The sequence below is a fragment of the Rhynchophorus ferrugineus genome, unplaced genomic scaffold (assembly GCF_030347505.1).
Source record: "Rhynchophorus ferrugineus isolate W39M unplaced genomic scaffold, kcgeb_rfMv2 rfM4, whole genome shotgun sequence".
Lineage (NCBI taxonomy): Eukaryota > Metazoa > Arthropoda > Insecta > Coleoptera > Curculionidae > Rhynchophorus > Rhynchophorus ferrugineus.
This window is the reverse complement of record NW_027472583.1, coordinates 36,690,214-36,703,768: the sequence shown is the minus strand read 5'-3', so window position 1 is coordinate 36,703,768 and position 13,555 is coordinate 36,690,214.

Genomic DNA, 13,555 nt, shown 5'->3' with positions numbered 1-13,555 from the left:
GTTCTGGAAAACTTGTATTGTATATATATATATATATATATATATATATATATATATATATATATATATATATATATATATCAGTTTTTGTGGAACATCTGCATGATAAAATTCCATATGTCCATATAGGTTTCAATAATTACTTGTAGTCATTTGTTATGTACTGATAATTGTGATTTTTTCCAATTAATTAATACATTTGCCTATATTTTAACTTCTGTTCTTTTTTCATTTTTTTTATATGTTTCATCCAGCGAGGTTTTACGTTCCGATTCATTCCGAGATACTTGATGACCGAGATATGGGATGATACTATTATTTATTGTTATTGGTGGCTATGCGGTCTGATTATACGTGAACTGCACATGCCCTGTTTTATTTTAGTTAGTTTTATTCTCAATTTTTTTAAATTTTTATTTTAATTTTCCAGGGACCCGGGATCCAATTATTTATTTTGTCACTTTCTTGTTATAATTTTCGTATGGCTCCATTATTGTATTCCACAGCAAGAATCGCAGTGTCATCTGCAAATATAGCTATCGTAATATTTTTCATTTATGGTATATCACATGTGTAGAGTAGCTAAAGAATTGGCCTCGTTACATTTCCTTGTGGTATATTTTCTTGTGATTTAGCTTCTTTTATTGTAGAGTAGGATTCCTCTTCTTCAGAAAGATTTCAAAGTCTTGTTTTGGTAACATTTTCTGTAGCTTGTGAATAAAGCCCTCCTGTCAAACTTTGTCAAAGGCTTGTGGTACATCTAAGAATATATCTGAACATACCATTTTATCTTAATGGGCTTTTTCTATTACATCTGTTATATTCTGCACTCGGTCAATCGTCAAATGCTTGTTAAGGAATCCAAACTAATATGCAGGTATTTTTTAGAAGAATTTGAAGGCAGAATTTAGCACTCACTATAGTACACATTGCCTTTGTTTTGAAAGGCATTATCGTAAACATTCAAAAATGAATGAATATGAATTTGACCATAGAACATTGAGAAGGGGAAAAAGGTGAATGCTGATGATAATCTCTAAATAACTGGGGGTATAAAAGTTAGAACAACTGTCAATCTGAGAAAAAAATCTGAGATTTGGTTATATTTGTTATATTACACAATATTGTATTTTCTCTTTATATTGTAGGATTTTATTCTAGCTTACATATGATTTATAAAGGTAAACAATGAAAAAGTTAAGCGAATTCCTTATGAATTCCTGCATAAGTATGGTAAGCTCAGTATTGCATTTCAGACTGGATCATTATTGAATGATGGTATATCTCGATGATCAGTAAATGCCTCTGTATTTTAATACAATTCATTATTTGTATAAGTGTAAGGACTATAAAATATAGAAATATAGAATTGGAACCTAAATCAGCACCCATTACCATGTTTTGCGCGTCTGAATTAGAGGGCCGGAAATAACATCTATGGAGGTCTTCGGGTAATTTATTGAATGAAACTATGTTTCACTTAACACTTTATTAATAACAATAACTATTATACAACTAACTAACTAATGAAAATGTATGAATGTTTGATTATTGAAAGGATGATTGTTGATTGAATGTAAGATGCTTGGACGTCGAAAGATGAATGAATCTGTCTATTTTTCTGCGTGCCCTTGATCGTTGTGGTCAATCTTATTCTGTGGCCAGTTCGCGATAAGAATAAGAGGCCTGACATCACCACACATCTTTGTGACAGGTTATATTTTTCTTTCTCTTTTTTAATATAATGACGTTATTTATGTAGTATTTACATTTAATTTTTTTAATGCAAATAATACGAGTATTGTTTTTTAGGATGTGAAGGTTAAAAAAATTAACTATTTTCGAAAGGAAATGCACAGAATGAGATGTGGCATAACGCAGAAATAGGTTTTAAAAGCAAAAAATTATAAACTTCAGGAGACTTCTTATGATCTTTGATATGAAGTTTTCTTCGAACAGAAGGGTTTATTCTTTGCATTTCAGACCGACCAGATGATTATGAAACGAATGTGAAAATTACCATCAAAGATAAACCCTCTTCTCTGTACAATAATAAAACTAACTGGCCCTCATTTAGAGAAAACTTAGACCGAAACATCTCTCTAAACTTACCGTTTAGAACTGAAATGGATATTGAAATAGCAGCAATAAATCTTACAAAAAATATACAGGAGGCAGCATATTCCGTGACTCCAAACAGTGAAACATTTTCAAGAAAAAATACACATATATCATGTATAATATAGAAAAAGATAGCAGAAAAAAGAAAGTTACGACGAAATTGGCAACAGCAAAGGACTGAAGAGAATAATAGAAAATTTAATAGGGCAATAAAAGAGCTGAAAGAACTAATCCAAATTGAACAAAACCAAGGCATTCAAGAATACCTAGAAAACTTGACATCAACTGAGGCTACAGACTATTCGTTGTGGAAAGCAACAAAAAAGGTTAGGAGATCCCAGCAGCATAACCCACCTATTAAAACAAACGAAAATAATTGGACGAGAAACAATAAAGAGAAGGCCGATATTTTCTCAAAACACTTAAAAAATGTTTTTAAACCTTTCCAGTCTCAGCTACATAAAGGTGAGGAAAATAAAATTACTAGCTTTCTACATTCGCCATTTCAAATGGATTTACCGCACGAGAAATTAACGGTTAAAAAAGTTAAACAAACAATAATGAGAGAGATTAATATTAAAAAAGCTCCTGGTTATGACTTAATTACTGGCAAAATTTTAAAAGAACTATCAGAAAAGGCTATAAAACTATTAACATTTATATTTAATGCTATTCTACGAATTAATTACTTCCCTAGTATCTGGAAAGTAGGTAAAATATTAATGATACTTAAACCAGGAAAAATACCAGAAGATGTGACCTCCTACCGACCTATAAGTTTATTACCAATAATCTCGAAAGTTTTCGAGAAATTATACATAAAAAAGCTAAACTATATAATAGAAAAAAAAATTATTCCAGAACATCAGTTTGGCTTTCGCAATAAGCATGGGACTATAGAACAAGTGCATAGACTTGTAAACAAAATAAACGCTGACCTAAATGCCAAAAGATATTGTTCGGCTGCTTTTCTAGACATATCTCAGGCTTTTGACAAAGTATGGCATATGGGCTTGCAGGTTAAACTAAAGAAACTTCTCCCTCATCAGGACTATCAGTTTCTAAAATCGTATCTCACTGATAGACATTTTATTGTAAATGAAGGTGATGAACATACCGAATTAAATCCCATATATTCCGAGTTCCGCAAGGTAGTGTACTGTGTCTTCTGTATATGGCTGATCTACCCACCACAAAAATAACTAGTGAGGCAACATATGCAGACGATACAGCAATCTTAGCATCCCATGAAGATCCAGTCACAGCATCACTAAACCTACAAACCCACCTTGAGCAAATACAATTATGGTTGAAGACATGGCGCATTAAAGCCAATGAAACAAAATCCACGCATATAACGTTTACCCTGAACTACCCTGGAAGATGTCCACCAGTAAATATCAATCATCGTCAACTCCCCCAAGCAGAGCCTGTTAAATATCTTGGTATGCACTTGGATCGACGTCTAACCTGGAAGAAGCACATACTCTCTAAACGCAAACAACTGGGACTAAAATTATATCAAATGTATTAGCTCATCGGGCGCAAATTCAAGTTATCATTAGATAACAAGATATTGCTGTATGAGTCTATACTCAAGCCCATTTGGGCATATGGAATCCAACTATGGGGTACCGCTAGCAAATCTAATATATCCATCATTCAACGGTTCCAAAATAAGGTTAAACTAAAACGTTTAACACCACCTGATCTGATTACTGGACATATGTAGACTTTAGAATAAGCTTTAGAATAAGACTAATTAATTAAGATAATATTTTATACAGAAGATTGCTTAATGAATATATGTATATATAATATGTATATATAATATAAACATAAGAAATACTTGTTGCCAATAGGGCAGGTTGTGGACTCACGAAGAGTAATAAAAAAAATATCCGATGGAATCGTTCAACTCTTCCATTGCTTTATTGGCGATACGCTGTAGTTCGTAAATGATCAATTCCTAGAGCTTTCGTGAGGTGTCTGAATAGATGTGATTCAAATTGTCTACCTCGATCTGTTGTTATTTTTGTTGGCACACCAAATCTTGCAACCCAGTTCTCTATGAATTTGTGTGCTACTGTTTCGGCTTCGATATCTTTAATAGATATTGCTTCAGGCCCTCTAGAGAATCGATTTATAATTGTGAGGATATACCTGTAATTGTTTGATGGTGGTAAAGGTTAGACAATGTCCATATGCACATGTTCGAATCTGTTATCTGGCATATCAATTTGTTTATAAGATGTTTTGTTGTGTTTTGTTACTTTGGATTTTTGGCAATAAATACATTCTTTTGTCCATCTATTGATTTTTTTATTCATATTAACCCACACAAATCTTGCGGTTATCAACCTTCTACTTCCTCGCTGTCCCGGGTGTGCTAAATCATGCAATTTCTGAAACACTTGAAGTCTGTATTTTGCTAGAATATATGGCCTTATTTTATTGTTTAATGAGTGGCAATGGAAAAGGTCATCTAGATCTGGTAGTTGTAGTTGCTCCAGTTGTAGGTCAGTTTTAGGTGCTCCATTGAGGATGTTTTCCATTTCCTTGTCTTCCTTTTGTGGTTTTACAATTGCTCTATAGTCCAATGATTGTTCAATTTGATTTCTGTTTGGTCTTGAAAGGAGATCTGCAACTATATTTTTTGGACCTTCACTGTGTTTGATATCCGTCGTGAATTCCCCAATGAAACTGATATGTCTAATTTGCCTTGGGCTCTGCTTGTCTGACTTCTGTTTGAAAGCGTATATCAATGATTTGTGGTCTGTAAATACAGTAAATTGACTGCCTTCCGAAAAATGTTAGAAATGCTGGATGGAATTATATATGGTTAGAAATTCTCTATCAAATGTACTGTAATTTCTTTCAGTCTGAGGCAATTTTCTTGAAAAGAACTCTATGGGTTTAAATTCCTCATTTGATTGGATTTGTTGCAAAACTCCCCCCAAACCTTTGTCGGATGCATCGACGTTTAGGACTAGTTCAGTGTTCTTGACGGTTACTTGAAGCGATGAGAATGTCATCAATATAGACATATACATCAGTAAGATGTTGTTATGGCTGTCTTCTCTATATCCTCTGAGTTCATTGGTATTTGGTGATATGCTTTCTCTTAATCAATTGTTGTAAATACACGTTTGTTATGTAAATTTGAACTGAAGTCTTGTATGTGTGCTATTGGATATCGATCTCGTTTGGTGTTTGCATTTAACGTTCGATAGCCTCCGCATATTCTCCATGAACCGTCCTTCTTCTCTATCATGTCGATCTGGCTCGACCAGCTGGATGATGATTATCGAATTATTCCTTCTCTCTCAAGTTTTTTTATTTCTTGTCTCAAATAATTTAATTTGTAGGGTGCTAGTCTTCTGGTTCATGCGTGTGTTGGTGGTCCTCTTGTTTCGATGTGATGCATTCTATCTGTATTTACACAATCTTTTTAATGGTCGGATGACATTTGGAAATTTGGCAATAATCTTACTGAACGGATCCTCCCTTTCCATTATGCTGACTGCACATATCTTCTTGACTGTTCCATTGCACCTACTGAAAGTCTGGTTTGAAGGGTATATTAGTTTTTGGTACCTGACATCTACCTGTATTTCATAATGGGATAGGAAGTCTGCTCCCAATATTGGATCCATGACATCAGCTATTACAAAAACCCAGTCAAATGTTCTTCCCAAACCAAATTCTAGTGACAATTTAATTGTGCCATAAGTTGCGATCTTCGAGCCGTTAGCAGAATAAAGGTTAAAATTGATGTTATATGCCCCCTTGTACTTGTTTCTTGGTTCAATGCTGAGTCCCGCTCCTGTGTCGACTAAAAATTTTATGTTTTGTTTTCTGTCGATAATATTCGGGCGGCGCGGTGTATTGGGAATCCTGTATACCGTATTTACTAAGGTTCCGTTGAGTTTCCCGAATATCTACAGGGCGGAACACATTTTCTGGCTTTTTGCTGGTATGTTTTATGATACCAGCAAATATCTAGTTGATCATTTGGTGTCCCGCTATATGCTTGCCTATGTATTTGATAGTTAGGTATTTCTGTTAGCTTCTTCACTTGTTCAGTTAATTGGGCGATTTAATGTTGAATTTCATTTGATGGTGACACTTGTTCCTATACGGTCTAGATTGTTGATATTTCATTACTTTCTGGGATTCTGTCTGCTAACTCTGCTAACTTCACAAGATCTTCATCCATTGTTACAATAACTGCTCTTGTGTTTTGTGGCAATTATTTTAACCAGAGGATTTTCAGAGCATTTTTTGATATATTACCTTCGTTTAACATTTGCATTATGTGTAATAATTGTGAAGGTGTTTGGTCATCTAACGGAATGCCCCCCTACCAACTTGCGTATTTTGTTAGTTTGTGAGATCGCAAACCGTTTTATTAATTTGTTGTTGTGTTTTAACGTGTGGTATTTGTTAGTGCGTGGTGGTTCTCGAATTATGTCACCTCGCTTAAAACATCGTCATTAAGCTAGCGATAGTGTAATCGAATTTGGTTGCGTTTGTTGTAATACCGGTCGCCCTGAACTGTGTCTCTACTCTGTAGAACCATGTTTCCGGTTCTGTTTTCCAAAATACTGGCGGCTTGAAGCTTACCCGGCTAATGTGGCTGGTTTCGGATGTCATTAGACTGTCCTCAATTTTTGTTTTGAATTTCATGCGACGAGGTCACGACTTATGGAGGTCTTCGGGTAATTGATTGAATGAAACTATGTCTCCCTTAATACTTTATTAATAACACTAACTATTTTACAACTAATTAACTGATGAAAATGTATGAATGTTTGATTATTGAAAGGATGATTATTGATTGAATGTAAGATGCTTTGACGTCGAAAGATGAATGAATCTGCTCTCTATTTTTCTGTATGCTCTTAATCGTTTTGGTCAATCTTATTCTGTGATCAGTTTGCGATAAGAAGAAGAGGCCTGACGTTACCACACATTATTGTGACAGGTTATATATTTCTTTCTCTTTTTTAGTATAATGACGTTATTTATGTATTATTTACAGTTAATTTTTTTAATGCAAATAATATGGGTATTGTTTTTTAGGATGCGAATGTTAAAAAATTCACTATTTTCGAAAGGAAATGTGTGTGCACAGAATGAGATGTGGCATAACGTAGAAATAGGTTTTAAAAGTAAAAAATGATAAACTTCAGGAAACTTCTTATGATCTTTGATATGAAGTTTTCTTCGAACAGAAGGGTTTATTCTTTGCATTGACCGACCAGATGATTATGAAACGAATGTGGAATATGATTGGGCGTAGCCAACAGGCAATTCTTAATTATAATTTTATTAGTAAGTCTTTCATTAAAAACTACATCGAAAATTAAATTGAAATTCATAATATGCGTATATTCACAGATCATTTCCATTAACATATCGAAAAAAACATGACCACAAGTTAATTATTCGAATCAGCTGTTGCTCAGCCCACATAAAAACCTTTAAAAGTAATTTAATGTCAGTAATTTAATGTAAAAATAATTTTGTTCCCAAGACAAGTAAATTGAGAGGTCTGAAAAACTAAAATTATAACATATGTTTCGCCGCAGATGCTTTTGATATAGACGAATCTGTTTCTTCAACTTTATGCTGATAAGAGCCAGACAGTATAACACCAAAAAGACTTAGAACTAAATGTATATGGGCAGAAGCAAGAATCGTTATATACATATTTATGATTCTCTTACTATGTTATCTATATATAAAAATGAACCGTTGTTCGTTAGTCTCGCAAAAACTCGACAACGGCTGGACCTATTTGTATAATTTTGGTCTTGAATTATTTGTGGAGGTCCAGGGAAGTTTTAAAAGGTGAACGAATATGAAAATGCTCGAAATTAAATAAAAATAACAACTTTGTTTTTTCTTTGATGTCGAGGATCGAATCAGACAATCTACGTGCGCGAGATCTTTCTTAACCTCGGTGATCCTTTGTGATAGTGACATTTCAAATTATGTGCTCTTTTTTGTTGATTTTTTGTGATAGTGACACTTTACTGCTAAGTGCGCGAGAACTTGTCTCACTTTGATTAATTACAATTTACGATGCCAAGGAGAAGACGACCTGACTTAGGTCGTCGAAGTCAATCAAATGTGCGAAGAGCTACCTCACGTGCTAACCGCACTGATAACCAGAGAGAGACAGATCAAGAAAATAGTCGTATTGCTATGTCAGAACTGTATTCTATAGAAAGTGACAATGAAGTAGATAGGCTTAGAATGCAATGAGTTCGTGCACATCAAACACAACAACAGTGAGCATGACATAATGAAATTGAGCGATTCCGCAGATCCTGTCACGAGCTGCATTCCAATATGATGCGGCAATAGATTATTGTGCCGACAAATCGGTAACAATTGGGGAAATGACAATAATTTGTAAATATTGCAAGGCGTCAAAATACAGTGGTGAATCTACTGAATTATATTGTGTTGGAGGCAAAGTAAAATTGCCACAATTGGTCCCACCGCCAAATCCTTTACGCTCTTTAGTTTCTGGAATTATAACTGATTCTAAGCACTTCTTGGCCAACATTCAGAAATATAATAGCGATTAGCGGGAATCATTTGGCACTACACATATTATACAAGACAATTTCATGCCTACTTTCCCACAGTTGACCCAAAACTGCATGCAGTACTTACCAAACACGTGATACGTGGACCTTGCGGAGTTTTCAACTACAATTCACCCTGTATGGTTGACGGTAAGTGGTCCAAGCGATACCAAAGAGACCTGATTGCTGAAACCATAATGGGAAATGATGGATACCCATTGTATCGTCGGCGATCAGTTGCGGGCAATGGATCCAGAAAAGAAGTCGAGGATTCGAGATTGTCGAGAATCTCAATGCGGCCATTCAGAATTTTCTTCCGAAACAGTTGGTTTCCTTCAAATCAGTCGACACCGTTATGAACCAGGACGACGTAGTCAACTATCCCACGGAATTTTTAAATTCGCTGGAATTGCCTGGATTACCAACTCATAATTTGAAGTTAAAAGTAGGATCAGTTGTCATCATGCTGCGTAACATTAATCAACCTCGACTGTGCAATGGCACAAGACTGGCTGTGAAAAAGATGACGAATAACGTCATTGAGGCACCAATCATAAAGGGAAAATACAAAGGGGAGGATGTCTTGATCCCGCGTTTACCGATGATTCCAACGTATTTACCATTCGATTTTAAACGTTTACAATTTCCAGTACTTCTGGCCTCTTAACCATAAATAAATCTCAACGCCAGTCGTTGGAAGTTTGCGGAATCAACTTGGAGTTTCCCTGTTTCGCGCATGGACAATTATTGGTAGCGTGTTCGCGCGTCGAATACTGTCATCTTTGTTTATTCACGCACCACAAAACAAAACAAAAAATATAGTTTATTAAAAAGTTTTAAAATGATTAACAAACTGTATCATAACTGTGTGTGTTTGTAAATATCTAATTGAAATCTTAACAATAGCCAATATTTCAGGAAAAGTCTGTTTTTTAAGTATGAAATATCATGCGTAATTAATCGAAAATAATAATAAAAATTCATTCATACCGAGCTGTTTCGCTTTAAATATTAGACCGTGGCGCCATACTTGATCAAAAGCTTTGGAGACATCTAAAAGATGACTCAGTTTTTCGAGCTTTTCTTAATGCCTGGTGGATCATTGCAACGCGAGCAGCTTGAATGTTTGGTCGCGGAGACTTGCCCTGGAGTGACAAGTTGGATCGGGTTATGTGAGACCGCCTCTGGGCTTATCAATACACTAAACCAAAACCGCCTCACAGTTGACTCCTGTGAATCGTTACTGCTACTGCATTAAATTTGGGAATATAGCACCCGCTGATCGCAGCCGTTATTGGGCGCGAGGACACGGCGATTCTATTGATTCGCGAACTTGAGTTAACACACGACTGGATACTGTCGTATGGGGACAAAAGTTATGACTGCAGCGACGGATGAGGTCGTTTCAGCCTGAAAAAGGACGGGAGGTTAGTGGTGACGCGGTGGTAAGCTCCCAGCATGTGGACCAGCTCGCGAACAAGCGCGTTTTCAGAAGAACTTAACATCTTGCCAAAAAGCATTTGATGGAGATGGGAAGTATGCTAGAGCGGCAGATCAGAGAAGATAGCAGGTTTGCTATTCCCGAACCTTTTTGGATTGCTTTCTGGATTTGGGAATGCCAACCGAACCGTCGGTCGAAGTGGAGACCTAGGTACGTGACGTTATTCAGCCGTGGAATCAGAACCCAGGGGCCAGCGGGTAACCTTGAAGTACGCCAGCATCGATTTGTTTTCGACTGGAAAGTGTTTTCCTGATCTTGACCTGGAAAGATCTGTCCGATAGATAGGACTTGATGAGAGCGGTTAGGTCTTCTGCAAGGCTTAATCGCGCGCATTTTGCGATCAAACCGTCAAATCAGACCTTGCCGAAGGCTTTGTTTAGGTCCAGAAGGACTGCTCCAAGCTTTTTACGTTGGTCAAAAGCGTGATGGATGTGTGCCGCCAGACGGGTAGTTTGATGGACGGATGAGTGGTGAGCGCGAAGGCCTTGAAAATTGTTCATCAGGAATGATGCTTTTTTTCCTTTGTGAAAGAGTTGAGAGCGTAGAGTGTTACCCCCTCGGCAAGCTTCGAAATGGCACTGAGAAAGCTGATAGCCCTGTAGTCAGATGGAGATGATTTTGCTCCTTTCTTGAGAATAACCGCTATATGTGCGTTTTTCCAAGACGCCGGGAAATGTTGCAGCCTCATGATGTAGTTAATGATGGTTGCCAGTTCCGCAAGCTAGTTATGCGAGAGCTTTTTCAACTGGGTAATTGATATTCCGTCGAAACCTGGAGATTTTTTGGTTTGAAGTTTGCCGATCATAGTCTGTAGAGACTTTGGAGACACGAAATGGTTGAGAAGAAAGGTTGGGGTTACTGGTCTTTTGATGGAGTTGGATTCGTTGATGACAGTGTCGTTGTCTTTAGCTTTAGTGTTCTCTGCGGGTGGGAGGCATTTCATCTGAGCCTCGTAGGCCTCTGCGAGGAGCTCGACTTTTTCTTGGCCAGTGACCGCAAAATTTCCTGTAAGGGCTGACTTCAGGTATGGGTGACATAATGCGTCTTCCCCACGAGGCATTTGGTGACACCAGAAAGAATGAGGGCCATCTAGTTTTTGGTCCGCGAGAAATGAGTTTCATTTCATCGCTCACCTTGTCAAGACGGCCACCTTTACCCTCTTGCAGGCTCTGTTCGCCTCCCTTTTGTCTGCAGCAACAAGGGTGAATCAAGCTAATCTGCATAGACCGTTTTTGATGCGAATTTCATGTTTAAGAGAAGCGGGAAGATTCTCCACGGTTGGTGTTATGATGAAATTTCTACAGTGGCAGATTCGTAACCAGACTGAATATTACGAATTAGCTTGAGTACGGCTTCCTCGAGCTGTTCTGGAGTGTTAATTTTCGGAAAGAAGACGGATTCCGGGAGAAAAGGTTGCTAGTTCTTCCAGTCGGTCTTTTTCGTGAATCTTGTGAGCGGTGGTGCAGTTTCCGAGTTTGAGAAGGATCGGACGATGATCAGAGTCTTGTTCGTCAAGGACTCGAACTTAGGAAGAGCGATTTACATATTGAAGAATAAAGAAATCAAGGACTCTTGCGCCTTGAGAACCTCAACTGCGGTGATGGGTGGATTTATCTGGCATGGATTTTAATGGAAGTTGTTTCGAAGTTGTTAGCTGATAACAAGGGTAGGAGCTTGTGTTTGATTCCTTTTCTAACGAGAATGGCGGTTCCACCGCCTCGACCCGGGGTACTATCGTTTCTGTAGACAAAAAAGTGTTCGAAAGAGAGACGATGCGAAGGTTTCAGTAAAATTTCCTGGATGAGGGCGATGGTGACGCCATATAATATCATGACGTCGTCAAATTCTGCTCGCTTTATTGAGTAAGCTGTTTTCACTCCATGTCATCAGTATAAGATATTTTGGAACAGTAATTTCGAAGATTTAAAAGGCTGCTGAAAGTTAAAGAAACAGGTAAGCGGCAACATTTGGGAAAAGACGAGCAAGTTGGTGAGCCAGGGCGATCACTTGCAGGAAAGCCTGCGGATCATTAAACGCCTGCGGTGGGAAATTAAGGTCCGGTTTTGTGGCTGGAGCAGGGGTTTGAGTTGGGACCGGCTGGACGGCGCTGGATAGTTTTTGGGCTAGCTTCTTGCCACCTTGGTTACTCCATGCAGAACCTTGTGGAGGCCTGGATTCGGTCGGAATTTTTAATTTTCTCGAAGCAGTGCGACAACCGGTAAAGTTTGCGGTGTGAATTTTACCGCACTTTAGAGGTGTTTCTGGGATTTTGGTACTGGATCTAGTGCCATGATGTCCGGCACATTTGCGGAACCGCGGGGGAGTGGGGGGTTGGAATGCCAGAAAAGCTGCCAGTTGAAGCACTTCACTGACTGGCCGTTTTCCCTCTGAATCTCGACCTTCACTGTGATGACGCCGAGTTTTTTTGGATCTCGCTCTTCGCGAGGGACAACTACCTGAAAAATTGGTAGTTCAACCCCAGATTTTAATTTCCACCTTTGCGCAAATTTGGGATGGAAGTCTTGACTGTAGAGAAGTTCACGTACCTCGTCAATGGAGAGCGATTCTGGGATGTTTCTTATGATTACGTGGAATGCTCTCTCCTCCGGATGATAGAAGGAATGGTAAGGATAATTCCTTTCCTCGAGCAGAGTGATAATTTAGGATGATAATATCAATTGATTGTGCCTTGAAGATTCTAATGAGCTCTATGAGCCTCTTCTTGTCACGGAGCACTATAAGGTGGGATTTCTTTTGAGGGAGTTCGAGAAATATTCACCGAAATGACCGTCATTTTTTTTTTGGGTGATAAATTCAATTTGGGCTTTTTATTTTTAAGCAGATATGTGAAGCAAATACGCCTATGTATAGGTAAAATTTAACCAATATTTAACCGATCTTATTATTTTTTGTATTTTCAGATATTTCAGAAAATTCTTTGATGGATATTAAGTTAAAAAATCAACAATAAACAACACCCAGTTTACATACTACAATGTATTCGGATATACAATTAAGTGCACTTGTTTTTAACTTTTACTTTTTTCGTTATTATCGGATAAACTTTAAACAACTGAAAACATGCATGAGAATTTAAGAAAATAAAGAATATCCTAATGTGAATTACTACTTTCATTCTATAACAGGAACCTTTTTTTCCAATTTATTTATTCAAGTCTAATTAGATAGATCGATCTCGGGAGATGTTGAAATAAATGATCTGATAAAAAATCTGAACATATTTTTTACGCCTCTATACTGTTCGGATTTCTAGCTGGAATCTGAAAATTCTTTGAAATTATTGATAGAAATTATTAAAGAAACGAAAAAG